Raw genomic sequence first — 15134 nt, 5'->3', positions numbered from 1 at the left:
CAAAAAACAAATAAGATCTCGTTAGAGTATCAGCTTCGTACACAACACAAAAGACCACCCTAAGCAAATCACATCTACAAAAAATTCGGCATGTATGCAATCGATAGCTTCATGCGCAAACATACATACACCCTGATCCCCATATCAAGAAATAGAATAAAAAGAAATATACACACCGTAGCCTAGAATTCATCAGCGTGCCCCATCCCCCATCAAAATAGAAGAAATACCACAAACTACACCACAGTTGATTTAACTGAACCAAGACCGAACTACAGACAACAGGAACTGAGTAATAGACTATGTTGCTTTTATACCCATGTAGTGCATTCATTGATTAGATGATGGATGTGCAATGAATATGAATTTAGATTCAATGGTATGTAAATTTTACCAATTATTATCGATGGGCGAATTTTTTATTAGTTGATAAATCTTAAAAAGAAAATTGCATTTCATTTTATCCATTAGGAAAAATTATTACGTGTCCACAGTGCATTTAATGAATCCCAGACTTCGAACTCGACTTTGAAGGTCTATAAAAACATATTCATTTTTACAAATTATTGTGTGGAGTGCTTTTTGGCTAATGTGTGCAAGAGTGATGGTTGGTTAATTTTGTTACAAATTAAAAATGTGCATGTTTGTTGGCGCGCATGAAGTGCGTGCAATGTGAACGATGAGTTTATTTATCTTATTTAAAAAATATGTATTGAGCATGGATGCACGTGAAAAAGGTGATGGGATGGTTCCTTTTAGCAATTAAATGTGGTTTGTGGTGCACCAACAAGAAAATAAAAGTTTGATACATGTAGAGTCTATGAGTGTATCCTAATCTGAATAAACACAAGAAAATCGACAAGTGGAAAGAGAATCACGGCCATAAAGCAATCCAAAAGGTAATCCCACCAAGCTAAAAATTTATAGCATGAGAGAAAAATACAAAAATATCATATGTATTTTTTTCAATATAGTTTGGATTTTTTAAGATTTTTCAATTTTTTTATTTTATTGATTACTAGATTTTATTGTTATGCAACTAGCAATCAAAGGATTAAAAATAAGACATGATTTTTTTTTTGGATTTTATATCAATTTCCATTTATTTTTTGTTTTTTTGAAAATTTTAATAGATTTTTTACATATTTATCAAGTTTTTGGTTTTTTTTAATTTATAATTTTATAGCTTATATTTGTGAACAAAAATTTCAACAATTAAAAAAAAAACTATTTTCTTGGACTTTTTTAGCTTTTATTTCAATTTTTATGATTTACTTGAATTTTGGAGTGCTTTTGGCTTTCTAGTAATTGAAATTTCTAGGAAAGGCATGTACCATGATTTGTTATGTTAGCATGAATAGCAGCAACTCCAATGCATAGTTAAGATGTTATACGCCTCCTGGTGCGTGAATATAAACTTAAACATCAAATCTGCTTGCCCAGAAAATCATCATGTGCGAACAGCTCTTAAAGGGGCAAAAAAAAACACCCACATGGCTCAACATGAGACCGTGTACCCACGTGATAGGGGCCTCATGGGGGGATTGGTTTTGAGGGGTGGTTGTGGGTTGTGTAAATTGGGGGGAACGAGGGCCTAGAAGGGGAGGGGGTGCTTGCGGGGGTTGGGTGAAAAGGGGGGTTGGGGGAGAGGGGGCAGGGAGGATGTGCTTGTGAGGGGATGGGTGGGAAGGGGAGCAATGGGGGTGGGGGAGGTTGGTGCAGCACGAAGAGGGTGGGTGGGTAGTGGTGGTGGAGGGGGAAAGAGGCGAAGAAGAAGGGAGAGTAGGGGTAGAGCGGGTAGGAGAAGGGGGAGGAGAGGGGAGAGGAGGGTGGGGGAAGGTGGGGTGAGGAGGAGAAAGGAAGAGCTGTAGTGATGGGAGATGGGAGGCCAGTGACTGGGGCGAGCAATGGGCATGCGCAGTAGAGGACCAGTGGGGGTCGAGGAGGAGGACCGACGAGGCGCATAGCGTTGGTTGGGCATAAAAAGAAAGGGGAGAGGAAGGGTGCTAGAGGCGAGCAACGACCTGGCAAGCTAGGAGGGAGGCCATAGGGGTGGCGTTGTTGGGGGCAAGGGAGAGGAAGTAGTGGGAAGGAAGGAGGGGAGAGAGGTAGGGAGAGGGGAGGTAGAGGAGAGGGTAGAGATGGGGAGAGAGAAAAGAGAAGAATGAGAGAGAATAAGAAGAAGGGAAGAGAAAACCAATCGAGAGAGGCTTTTTTGTTTTCTTAAATTTAATAATATTTGGTTTCTTTTTTAAAACATAAGGAAAAAGGTAAAACTCCAAGAATTTGCAGCATTAGGATAAACATAAAAGGAGGAGCATGAGTAGATCTCAACCACCAGACATCAGACCCGATCTCACGCATTTCGAGGCAAAAATCAAGCAAGGCCGTGTGGCCAGGTAGAGGCAACGAGACGAAATATCCATGAAAATTTTATTTCAAAGAGATTCAAGTCTTAGATTGACGTGTGGCAAAAAGAAAAAGTGGACATGTCATATGGGGAACATGATGGATAACATGATGATATGTCTGACATAAAAAAAAGACGTTCACATGGAAAAAAATGGTAAAAAATACACTAAAAATATATATTTGTTAAAACAGTGTAAAAAAAGGAAAAGTGGTTGATTTGATTAGACAGACATGACTATCAAATTAGAACATAGATCTAGTGAGAAATAAGGGTATTCACATGAAAAAACTGCAAAAAAGTACATGAAAAGCAGAATAGAAATTAATTCGAGAAGATCCGTTAGTCAAAGGAGAGTGCAAGAAAAGAAAAAATATCAAGGAAGTAGTATTTAACAAGGTTCTCAAGTTAGAACACAATTTTGATAGGTGGCAAGAGGATATGTGAGCATTAAAAAATAGCAAAAATGTGTATGAAAAAACAATAAAAATTTAATAACACAAAATCCATGGATCAAAATGAAGGGGAAAAAAAGAAAATATATTCGATGGGACAAGTGGCTCAGGGCTATCAAATCAAGACACCATTCCAATGGGAAGAGAATGTGTTCACGTGGAAAAATAACAAAAATCTCATAGAAAAATACTTGCAAACACGCAAAAATAAATAATGGCTAATCCATGTGATGAAATGATGGGCTATAAAAAGAAAAAATATCCAAGAATAGGGGAAGATCAAGGCTATTAGGTCAAACTGCACTTCTGACATGAGAAATCCATGTTCGCATGGAGACATGTCCTATTCACAAAAAATTCTTCAAAATTAATAACTGAGTAATCATTGATTGGAATAGAGGGTAGTAAAAAGGAAAAGTGGTGAGATCAAATGGATGAATGGGGTTGTGAGATTAGATTTTAGGTTTGGTGAATGTAGGGTGTATTCACATTATTTGATTATTGGAGGTGATAATGTACTAAAGATGAAGCATGTGAAGGGTCTTTTCAACCAAAAAATTGACATGAAAATTTTGGGAGAGTTTAAGTACTTTCTTGGCATTGAGGTGATAAGGTCATAGACTAAGGGAATATGGCTCTCGCAAGGGTAGCACATCTTGGATATGTTGATGAAGTATAGTATGGTTAATTGTAAGAAATCTTAATGCCATTGGATCAATATGTTAAGCTAAGTACTAATGCATGTGAGATATTGGAGGCTCCCACAATGTACATGAAGATTGCGGGAAGTTTAATCTTCAGTACTATCACCATGTTAGATTGTAACTATAGAGTTGGCTTGGAGAGTCAATTTATGAAACGAGAAAAAAAAGGCTAATGGAGCAAGGAAAGACCCAAGGATAGGGTAGAACATGATGGTTAGGTGGGAAAGGGATCCCAACAAGGCATAGAGAAGACATCGCATCATTTAAGAAGTAGGTAGCAGCGTGTTCATGAGGGTATAGAAACAAGATGCGTATGGTGCATCTCCACATTTAAAACTTTAACATACCGGTTTATCAAATGGTTGAGGAAAACTGTCATCGACACACTAGGGATCGGAGTCGTTCGCAAGAGGTACTACAACCCGCCATAGTACATGTCTAGCATGGCGTTCTATGCTATCTGCATCCACAAAACTTAATTGCTTTTCACATTCCACCTCATCAATGAAGGCTCTGCAAATTGCTTTGGATATAGATCCAATCTCTTCAAGGGAGTGGCCTCCTCATTTGATACTCCACTAGAAGTAGCTTCTTTCTTCAATGGTGGCTTGCTTGGCTCTTTGGGGTATTGAAATGATATCATAGCTATTTTTAATTTTGTTAAAGAGTCAATTACTTCTTGACTTGAGGACTCATCTTTTGAGGATGCCTCCAATAATGTGACATAACAAGAACCATCTGAGTTTTGTTTGGGCTAGAGAACTAGTGCTTGTTGGCAAGGTGCATCATCATCGTCCTTTCTTGAAAATGGTAAATTAGGGTGACAAGAGCCACTGCTAAAGGAAGGCTTATTTTGCTCAACCATTTCCTATAGAGGTCTTGCATATGATGCAATTCATTTACCACTCCAAACGGTACTAGAGGCATTCCATCCAACAACATGGGATCTTTAGCTTCTGAAGCCTCTAGGACTTCCTCCTCGTTAGTATCCTCTTTAAGTTGGATATCTTCTTTCATGTCGCTTTCATTATCTGCATCTTGACTTTTAACATCATCCTCTTTAGACTCTGGCTCTACCTCTGTAGGGGCTTTATAAGAGAAGAATAGGCTCTCTATAGCATCTTCTGCTTTGGTTTCTGCATCTGGCTCTTCTTGTATATTTTCTTCTACTTCTAACTTTGGCTTTTCTGTGGCCATGTAACAAGGAGAGCAATACATCCATGCCTCTATCTCACTATCAAATGTAATTTCAGAATTCATTCCTAGTTCAGGCAGTAAGTATTCACCATTTACAAGGACTTTACTTCTTTTAGGAGTTGGCTTATACTGGCCACAACCAGGGATTGTGCCTCTATTTTCGTGTGGGAAAGATTTATTTGACAACTTCTTCATCTGGTGATGTACCATCTGTAACTTTGTTAGAGGAGTTTGTTAAAAATTTGATAAATATGGATCCATTACCTTTTTGCAAGTCATACAACCTTACTATGACCTTGTCGGATCCTCTGCCCCAGGGTCAAGGTTTCCTTAAACCAATCCATGCATGCTCTTACTTCAAAAATCCAATGTCTTCCCAACAATAGACGATATGAGATCCCATAGAAATTTGGTTTCACCACTGGATAGGTCAATCAACAATCTCTTCCTGCTAGGGTTGTCCTCACATATGGGAGAATGCCAAAAGGCTTAAATATGCTCCGAAATACTAGTTTGATAAGACATTGTACAGGTTGCATGCATTGCATGCCTAGATCCTTCATTGTCACATCCATCATTATGTTTAATGTGATGAGCCTCCATCAATCAATACATTTGTAATAAAACATCCTTCAATGCAAATGCCAATCTCTGGGGTTTCGAGATATAGGAAGGCGTTAGCTACATCCACTTCCTTTGCTGGCTCTAGGACTTTATTGGACTTAATGGCAGTTGTGGAAGCAATCCTTAGGCCACATCTTCTTGTCAATATGCTTATAAATTTCTTTCGGCAATTGGGAGATGGCTTCAACAACTATCAAAAGGTTATGTTTGGTTTGAAGATATCCAGGTCTTTGACTAGGTCATACTCTTTGATAAGGTACACCATCTTCTGCAATCGTCTAGGAAATGGGAAAACACCCACTTTCATCTTTCCTCTCTCTTCTAGAAGCATCAATATTTGAGCTTCTTCTATTACAGGGGGTACTTCTGCATCCTCTATCTCCTGGACCACTGATCATGCTTTTGTAAATGTCTTTGTATCCTTCTGTGGCACTGGACTATTTTGTACTATACTATTTTGTTTTGTACTCTTCTGTTTCTCTATTGAACGATTGAACTTCATAGTATTGGCAGAGGAAATATTCTCTTTTGAAACTATGGGTTCTCTTTTCTTGGCACATGTTATTGTGGCAATTTCCAATTTCACTAAGTTTGAGGCAGGTTCTTGGGCCTTGGTCTGACTTTCAGCAGCATTGGCCTTCACATGGGCTGGACTGGGACAATCTTTTGCAATGTGGAACTTATAGTCCATGGACCTTCTAGGGTTGAAAATTTTGGTGAGATATGTCCCTCTTCTCTGCATCTGTAACACTCCACTTCTAATCTCTGGCCACTACTAGATTGTCATTCTTTATAACTTTGAGAGAGAAACCTCATTGGGCAGAAATTAGGATCAAACTCTCAAAGCTTTGGTCTAATATCTTGGGTTGTCATCTTGGATTTTAGTAGATTGAATCTTGCTGCTTCATCTTTCTTCCTTCTGCCATGCATCTCCTTTAGAGAGCAAATGCATTCTGTATGGTTCTTTCTTAGACAGTATAAATAGAAGACTCCAAGGACAGCTAATTTTTGGATACATTTAGTGGCTAAATGTCCCACCTAATGACACTTTTCACACCATATGCTTAATCATATCACATCTCTCCCACCTTCTGCACTATTAGATATGTTATCGATATTCATATTTTATGTCTGTAATTGTTCTGTAATCACATTCATCAACTCTTTCTTGATTCTTACAACTAAATTGGACAAATATTCCTTCAAATTTTCTCCTCTTGGAGTACTCACAATAGGATTTTGGGAGGTCTCTATAATCACTACATAGACTAGTTGGGTTGGTCCAGAAGGTCCCTTATTGTCTTGATTCTGATTCAAAACTCATGTTGAGACTGTTGGTTGTTGGTTCCAGTTGTTAGGATTCCACTGTTGTTGTGGTTGAATCATCATTTGAGATACTGAAGTTTGCGGCCACAGTGGATTCAGTGCACTATACTACGGCACTGTTTGCATTTGAGGGTAGGGGTAGTGAACAATCCCTAGAACTACATTTGGGGGGCATACAATTCTTGCCAATGGGAGGAGGCAAGACTCATCTTCATAAAGCCATCGATAGCCTTGCATCAACTTTATTATACATTCTTACACCTTTCACTGCAGCTTACAAGTTGACTGGTCTTCTCAGCTTCAGAAATTTACAAACTTCTAATTGTAGGCCTCTAATAAAAAAACCCTTCTGGATGCCTTCATCCAAGTGATGGTTGGTCCATCACTTTAATATGGATTCCCTTCTAGAGACATATGCTTCCATCCGTTCACCAAAGGACAACTTAAGTTCATGAACTCCTCTCACATTTGCTCTTTCAAAATCTCCATGTCTGAATTTGGCAAGGAAGGCTATCTTTAGGTCCTTCCGTGTGCCAAAAGTTCATGCTACTTGTCTCTCATATCACTAAAATATCGCACCTCTAAAAGTGATAGAATATTGCCAACCAATTCTTGGGGATTCTAGCATTATTGGCTACACATTGCTACCATGAACTCAGCTACATGAAGATATGGGTCTTAATTATACTCTCCATTAAAGATTGGCAATGGGACTACATTCACTAGCATATTATCAATATTTATAGGATGAATTTGGCTAGGAAGGGGACCTTGATTCACCATTGGGACTTTTGTAAAGAGTGTTGCAAGGTCATCTTTTGCTGCTAGCTTATTCTTAGCTTTGATTATTGCCTTCTCTCTTCTCACATACTTTTGGATTTGTTCTAGTGATTGCCTCTTGATTGTATCATTCATCAGGGAGTTAGCTCCACCTAGTTTGTATGTACTTAACAAAAGGAAATCTGAAGGGCTTTAGTCTCTGGAGAACTCTCTTGCCAACATTTTTTCTACTTTCTTCTTTTCAAAGTCTCTAAATTTAGCTTTCATTCCACTACATAGGAAAATATATTCAAGTCTAAAGGCATCGAAATTTGAGGGATTTAAAAAAGCAAGTCCCTTGATTTGGAGTTTTTCCACAAAATTTTCCAAAACTTGGAGTTTTTTCACAAAAAGTGTAACTTTATGAGGGATAATCTTGTTACCCATATTGAAAATTTGTATTGAACAAGCTATTCAAGGGAACATTTTTTTCAAACTCTCAAAATATACCGAAGAGAGAAAAATGAAAAAAATTGGGCCTCTACCATACATCTCAAAAAGTACCCTTATCAATCAAACTAATCTCTAAAATAATGAGTCAATCTCTAAACAAAATACAAAAAAGACTCAATATAGAAAAAATATAATTATTTATTTTAAAACTATTTAGGAAAATTATGAAAGCCACTTATATATAACTATTATATAGTATTAATATGTGGACTTGGCAACAACAAAGGTCAATATCTTCCTCATCATCTTCAGTAATCACTCCAAAGCTTCTCATATATGCAATGGTTGTAGGGAGCTTTAACTCTAACATATCTAGAAGGGATATAGACAACCCTCTAAGGGGAATTATTAAAACGAAGTGATCAATAAGCTTTATGGAACATTACCTTGAGAAAAAATTTATCATAACTAGCAAAAATGAACTTGGAGCATCAAAACTAAGAAAAATGAAATTTCTTTGCACACAAAACAAACATGATTTATATTGAGATCCATCACCTACAGATAGGTAGCCCCCTCAGTGAATACCAAGCTTTATGGATGTATTCTTCATAGCAAAATGCAAACAATAAACTTGCATACTTTTCATAATAGAAGCAGAGGAGCAAAATCTAGATTACCTTGAAAAAAAAATGGCTCAAGTAACAAAAACGAAGTTGGAGTATGAAAATCAGGAAAAATGAAATTACTTTGCAGGTTTATAAAGAGATCCCTAACCTATAAATAGATGGTCCCCTCAATGAATCAGAAAAGCATGATCAATAATTCCACTTTTAGATCCTCATCCAATCAACGGATTAACTGGTCCATGATTAATAATGTCTACTTTTACTAGAGTTTTCATTATGCTCAAAAAGAAAAATACCAAATATGTGGTCCCTTCACATCATATATCCAAAATGAACATCCACCTCCACTTTTTCATATGCCCTTTAAATCTTCTATTCACTAGTGCATGGTCCCCATCTCACTGAACAATAGCCAAAATAAAACTCTCAAGTATTTGATTTGCATTTTATGCATTGGGGAAGGGCAAGCATAAAATTTAAATCAGTTTGCTTAAGGGAAGGTTGATGCATCATCATATGTTGATTTTTGTCCATCTCAAGCACACGAATGTAGACATGATACATGTGCTTGCATGCCAAGAGGGGTTTACTTTTCAACTCTCTCTTTTGAAAGTCAAGACACGTCCAAAAGGGCTCGGGATTGACATGCACCTCTTACAAATGCTCTGACATAACATAAAATATGACTTTCTCATTTTCCACCACTACTTTCTCTTCCATGAAAACTACATCCAATGCCTCAGTCAATGCAATTTTTATTTCTGCATCCTTAGAAATACCATGTCTCCATTTTTTGCTTCGCTTGCCACTTAAAGAGGTAAGTGATCCTGTCCCATGTGTCGTAGTATTTTTAGGGGTAAGTGGAATGCCATCGTGCTTGAATGCAAAACCTCCTTTTATAACAAGTGAAATCTCCTCAACAAAAGCATTGCTCCTCTTGTCAATAGACCAGATCCTTGGTTGCAAGGGTACATGCTTAACTTGTTTATCAACATTCCATTTATGCTCCATATCATGATTGCAAAACCAGAACTATTGTGCAATAGTCTTACCTTGAAATTCCCTCTCTGACCAAAATGACGGGCATATAACCTAGAGGTGATCTACTTTCTATCACATTGCAACACTTCTTTCTATTTATAATACCAAAACATTTTCATTTGTGCAATGAAGGGGAATTCTCCAGATGACCCATAAACTTCAATGCATTTCCTCCTCTGAGACAATATTAGTTGGGAGATCCATTTCAATTGGCACTGCATGCACCTCATGGTCCAAGCCTACTTCTGTAGCTTGGTCATTTCTATTTTCAAAATTTATCTTGTGTGGTCGTCCTTTTTGTTTTCTATCCCTTGACTCCATTGCATAGCCAAGTTTATGAGAGCTACAACCATCTAGAGCTTTTCTTTTCCTTTGAAATGTTTCTTTGTTTCCCAAAAATGAAAGCTCTCCGTACATGGGGGTGCCAAGAATTATTCCTTAAATAGTTTGAGCTATGAACACAAGTGAAGGGGTGTTTCTTGCAACCACCCTATTGCTAAGAGCATCCAAATACAATGATTAGCAACTAAAATATGTCACGAAAATTGATAACAACAAGTAAGATTCCCGAATGAACCATGGATCGTACATAGAACAAGACACTGTTGCCCAGTCATCTATTCTGTGTGTAAAGTCAAAGTGAACCCAAGACTTGCAAAGGTCTCCATTTCCTAAGTGTTGCATTCGATTTACCAATTCCACTCTAGAGTAGCTAGGTCCTTTAGTAGACATCTTGAAAATGTAACTTTTTTCACCTACCCCTCCTTGCCCTGGAAATCTACTACCATGAAATAAAGGAAACATGCATATTTTTTTCAACTCCAAAATGTTATCAAAGCCATCTCCAACAACACACGGTTTTTTTTTTCTGGCATGTCATGATACTATTGAACTTGCAACCTCAACAAAAGGAAGTTTGTTAAACCAATAACAATGCTACAAACCATAGTTTGCAGACTTGAATAACCAAAACTAACCTTTGATTTTGAACCAATGGTATCAACTCCTCCAAAAAGTTTGTAAGCTCTTGTTCTAGGCTTCACCTTTGAACCATTAGCTGTCAAAGGTTCAATGATAATTTTTTTTGCTACAATCATTTGAATCTTCCTAGCACCACAGTGTCGATTCACTTGCAAAACCAAGTGAACTAGAGATGTAATTTATTGCAGCCATTGGAGTCCCTAGTTGTACATTGTGTGTGTGAGTGCCTACATGAAGCATCAATCTCTCCATGCTTGCATCCTTTGGCAAAATGTAATAAACTTTGCAATTACAAGTTGCATAACAAGTGACAACTTTACTACAATAGTGACAAGTGATTGAATGTTTTTCTTCACTTGCAAGTAGCCCCTTTCTCACTGTGGTGTAGCCATGAAAATACATTTTATTATGTTGATTGTTGCTCTCATAGTAAGGACAATTGACTCGATGACATTGCAAATCTTCAAGGCAATGGCTAATTCTTGAAGTAGCATTAGGGAATATATTAGTTGGATGGGGTCTTGTCGAGACATGACCATCATATTGTTGTTGCATCCCATCCATGTTTGAAGATGTGCCATATGTAGGTAGAAGAACTAAAGCAACAAAACCATTGTACTCTCTTGGAATCTCACTAACAAAAAAAGGGCCTTCACTCATTTCCAATAAAGCCTTCAACTTTTTTCCTCTGGGGCTGTTAGCAATCCAAGGTAAAATCTATTTCTTTATTGGTGGAAATGAATGAGAACTATCAAGTTCATCATCTAACTCTAAGTCAATAGTCGGAGTTGATACATGTGCACAAAAAGCATTTGTTATAAGTGGTGAAGAAGTTTGAGATGATGTCTCTATGAAAAAATCGGATGAAATTCTACCACATGTCTTGAAAGTGAATAAGCTTGTTGGCTATGTTCTACAGTATATAGTCCTTCATCTTCGTACATTGTGAAAGTGGTATCACAATGTACTATTTTATACTGACATGAAAGAGAAGAATCAAGCAAAATTTTCTCCGCACCATTGATATCTAGTTGGCCATGAACCGCAATCTGTTCACTGTGAGCGCCAAGTTGGAAAATAGCATGCAAACCTACTAGCTTTCGATTAGGGGGCAAAAGTGATTAAGGAAAATAAGAGCTCATAAGAATCTTTCCATCCCTTAAAGGCACAATGCATTCTAGTGATTGGGAGCCAACTGACCATTGCAAAGTAACTTCTACCATCGTCTCTCACAAAAGGCAGTTTAAAACTCAGCAAACAATGGAGCTATGAAGGTGAAATATTATATCTAATAGCATGCCTATTGTTTATTAATTTCTTTGAACGTAGAAATAATAGTCTGTTATCCCTACCAAATATGGATTAAATGAGCTCTTACTCCGTGGGCAAGTTCTTAGTGACGGTTGAAGTTGTGAATTAGTCCATTAATGAACCAAATCATTAAAAAAAGTCTACATATTGAAAAATCACAAGAGTTAGTTAAATATTTTTTAATTAAAAATATCTTTTTAAAAAAATAAATTCAGCACAAGTATTTATAAATTGTTCTCAAGGTCATGATGTAGCATAGAATTTTATTAATACGTTTTATTTTGTCAAATATCAAGCACCATCATCATTTACATATTTTAGTAAATAATTTTTCGGTGTTTGAGAGAAACATCCTCTCATGATGGACATTCAATATACACTTACCTCTTTCCATTGGAAGTTGTGTGTAATAGTTTAAACATATCTTCTTTTTTGTCTTATGTTTTATTACTTCCTTCTTATTCTTCTTCTTCTTCTCTTTTGTTTCCCTCTTCTTCTCTTCCATTGCAAGTTGGAAAGCACAAAGAAGAAGCAAGAAGGAGAGCAGCTCCTGTAACAAGCTCAAACAAGACCAACATTCTCCATCAAACTCACTACGTAAGCTCCACACACCATCCCTGATAACAACCCTTCCATAAACATAATCAACCACAAAACCACGGACAAAGCACACAAAATCTATGTGTATGGCTCTGCCATTAATCTCAAAACTGAAAAGAAACCATAAATATTTTTTTAAATAATGAACCAATTTGTCATCTTTATCATCTTCATCCATAGCTTCAGTCATTATGCAAGAACAAAAGGGAAAACGGAAATTTTGCACAAAAGACATAGGAGAGAGGAGAGAGAACAAATTTTTGGCACCACCAAAAAGGAGAATATGCGATTGGAGAAGAGAGAGGGAAGGGAAAGAGGCACACAACCACTCATGCACTCTACCTCACCTCTTCCCCAAAAAGCACACCCCTTCGTATTTTATTATTTCTTTAAATTTTTTGATATATTTGATATTATAAGGCCTTTGGCCTTTAATTTTGAGTATTCCTACCCTTTACAAATGCATGCACGTAACACTTTTGTATATACCATTTATTTATGATGGATGTGGATGTGGATGTGGATGTGGATGTGGATGTGGATGTGCCCCCCTCATGTAAGTGTGTATTTTAGTGATTTTGGAACAATGTAAATGTTATCCCCTTTACAAAAGATGAAATTATGATATATGCATGAACATTTTTGTGCCTTGTTTTTATGCTTCTTTGGGTATCATCATATTCCTCCCACACTGAAACATGAAGTGTCCTCACAAACCTTGTCAAAGAAGACCACTGTCTAACACAAAACACTTCCAAAATTGTTAGTAAAACAACTTTGATCATAAGGTCTAGCCATGGTAGGGTATGGGACTCCAAATCCACGACCACCAGAGTAAGGGAACCCCTGCCTCCACTATACTCCCACACTGAAAAACTTGTATAGTCTCCAAAAGATAGGGTTTTGTCTTCAATTAGGGATCATAAGCACAATGCCTCCATCCCAATGGAGAAAGAAGAATGGCTCCCTTTAGGAGTGTGATTTAGGAAATATCAAATACCAAATGGAGGTCTCCTCATAATGGATAGGACAAAAAAGGATAGCATAAGGGTATACATGTGTAAAAAGGATTGTTCTTTATGGATTGATGTTCAATGTTATTTGTTTAAATGGTTTTCTTCTTAGGATATTGGTGCTTCTATTGTGTCTCTCTTTGTTTAGAAGACAAAGGAATGTAATATTGTCCACTATGTCATGTTAGAATTGGGTAGGAAGTGAGAGGGAATTGTTGGAGTAAGCTTTGACCTTAGAGTATCCATATGAAATGGTTATTTTTAACTAAATCTTCTAAGGTTCCACCTATGTCCCATTGCTATTTAGAGGATGAGATAGATAGGAAGATGCATGGGTGAATGAAGGACTAAATTTGCAAAAGAATGTGAGACATTGTAGAGGACAAAGGAAAGCATGGGAACATGGTTGAACTTTAAAGGTCATAATTTTGTCTAAATCCTTCAATAATAATTTTTAAATGGTTAATTAAATTTAAAAGTGACTTATGTAAAATGGTTTATTCCTTTCCATTATTGAAATGAAACGGTTAAAGGATCTTGAATTTTCCCTCATAGGTCACAATAGGGCTGTGGGAAGATTTTGGAGGGAAGGGAACTTATTGTGGGGCCATGGTATGATCATGATCATGATGGTGAGTAGATAATGATAGGCTATGAGACCATATTGTAGTGCTACGTGGAAGGAGGGAAATGATAAAAGAAATTTTGAACAAAAGGGTTTACCAAAGGTCGTGGCAGGAGGAAGGATAGGAAAATAGGCCTTTTCATCTTGGTAGTGCCCTCATTCTCTTTCCGTTGTGCATCTTCATGTTTTTTCTTTTCCTTTCTCTTCTATAGATTTTCATCTCTCTTGCTCTCTCTCTCTATACACTACTACTTGGAAGTTGCTATGGTATGTCTATGTATGGAAGGGATAAGAAGGCCGCCATGGAGAGGGAGGAGGCCATGTTTCTAATGGAGAAGGGGAGAAGGTTGTGGATGATGAGGCAAAAGAAAGAAGGCAAAGAAACACATTGTTGCTGCCATTTTGTTCTACTTCTGCTTCTTCTTGTGGGGAGATGGGAGCGGGTGTCAGTAGGGATCCATGGCCTGCTCACCATTTTCTCTTTCATATTCTTCTTTCTTCAATGTCTATGACTCTCTTGGACACATAGGAGTAAGGTATTGAAACCCTTTGCTTGTTTTCTTTGCCCTTTGATGTCTTCTCTAGAGGAATTGTTAGAGTCGGTGTGGATGTAAACAGGATTGGAGTCAAGGCTGAGGTTGTTGATGGTATCAAACATGGCGTAGGCCCAGCCAAGTCACGTGTCCTCCCTCATCAACAGCAGAGGCACTCGGCCCTTCCCACATCTATGGCAGTGAAACACACGAACCTTATAACAGCCACCACATTCTCCTTCCCTTCACAGTGCATTGTTCATCAATCTTGTCTTACACTATGGGGGCATAAGCTTTTTCTTCCCATTCATGGCATATGTACTAGAGGCAGAACATGTGTTCGCAGCCATCACAATAGGCTTTCGGTCACCTGCTGTTAGAGCGTCCAAACAAATCAAGCACGTTGCCTCCTCCTCCTATCACGACTAGTCCTCTTGTGCCTCCATATTAAGAAATGTGATGTAGATATAAAG

The sequence above is a fragment of the Lygodium microphyllum genome, chromosome 5 (genome assembly GCF_053477565.2).
Source record: "Lygodium microphyllum isolate KBCC chromosome 5, Lygodium_microphyllum_v1.1.10, whole genome shotgun sequence".
NCBI classification, from domain to species: Eukaryota; Viridiplantae; Streptophyta; class Polypodiopsida; order Schizaeales; family Lygodiaceae; genus Lygodium; species Lygodium microphyllum.
The sequence above is the reverse complement of the archived record's forward strand: the minus strand, read 5'-3'. Positions refer to the sequence as shown.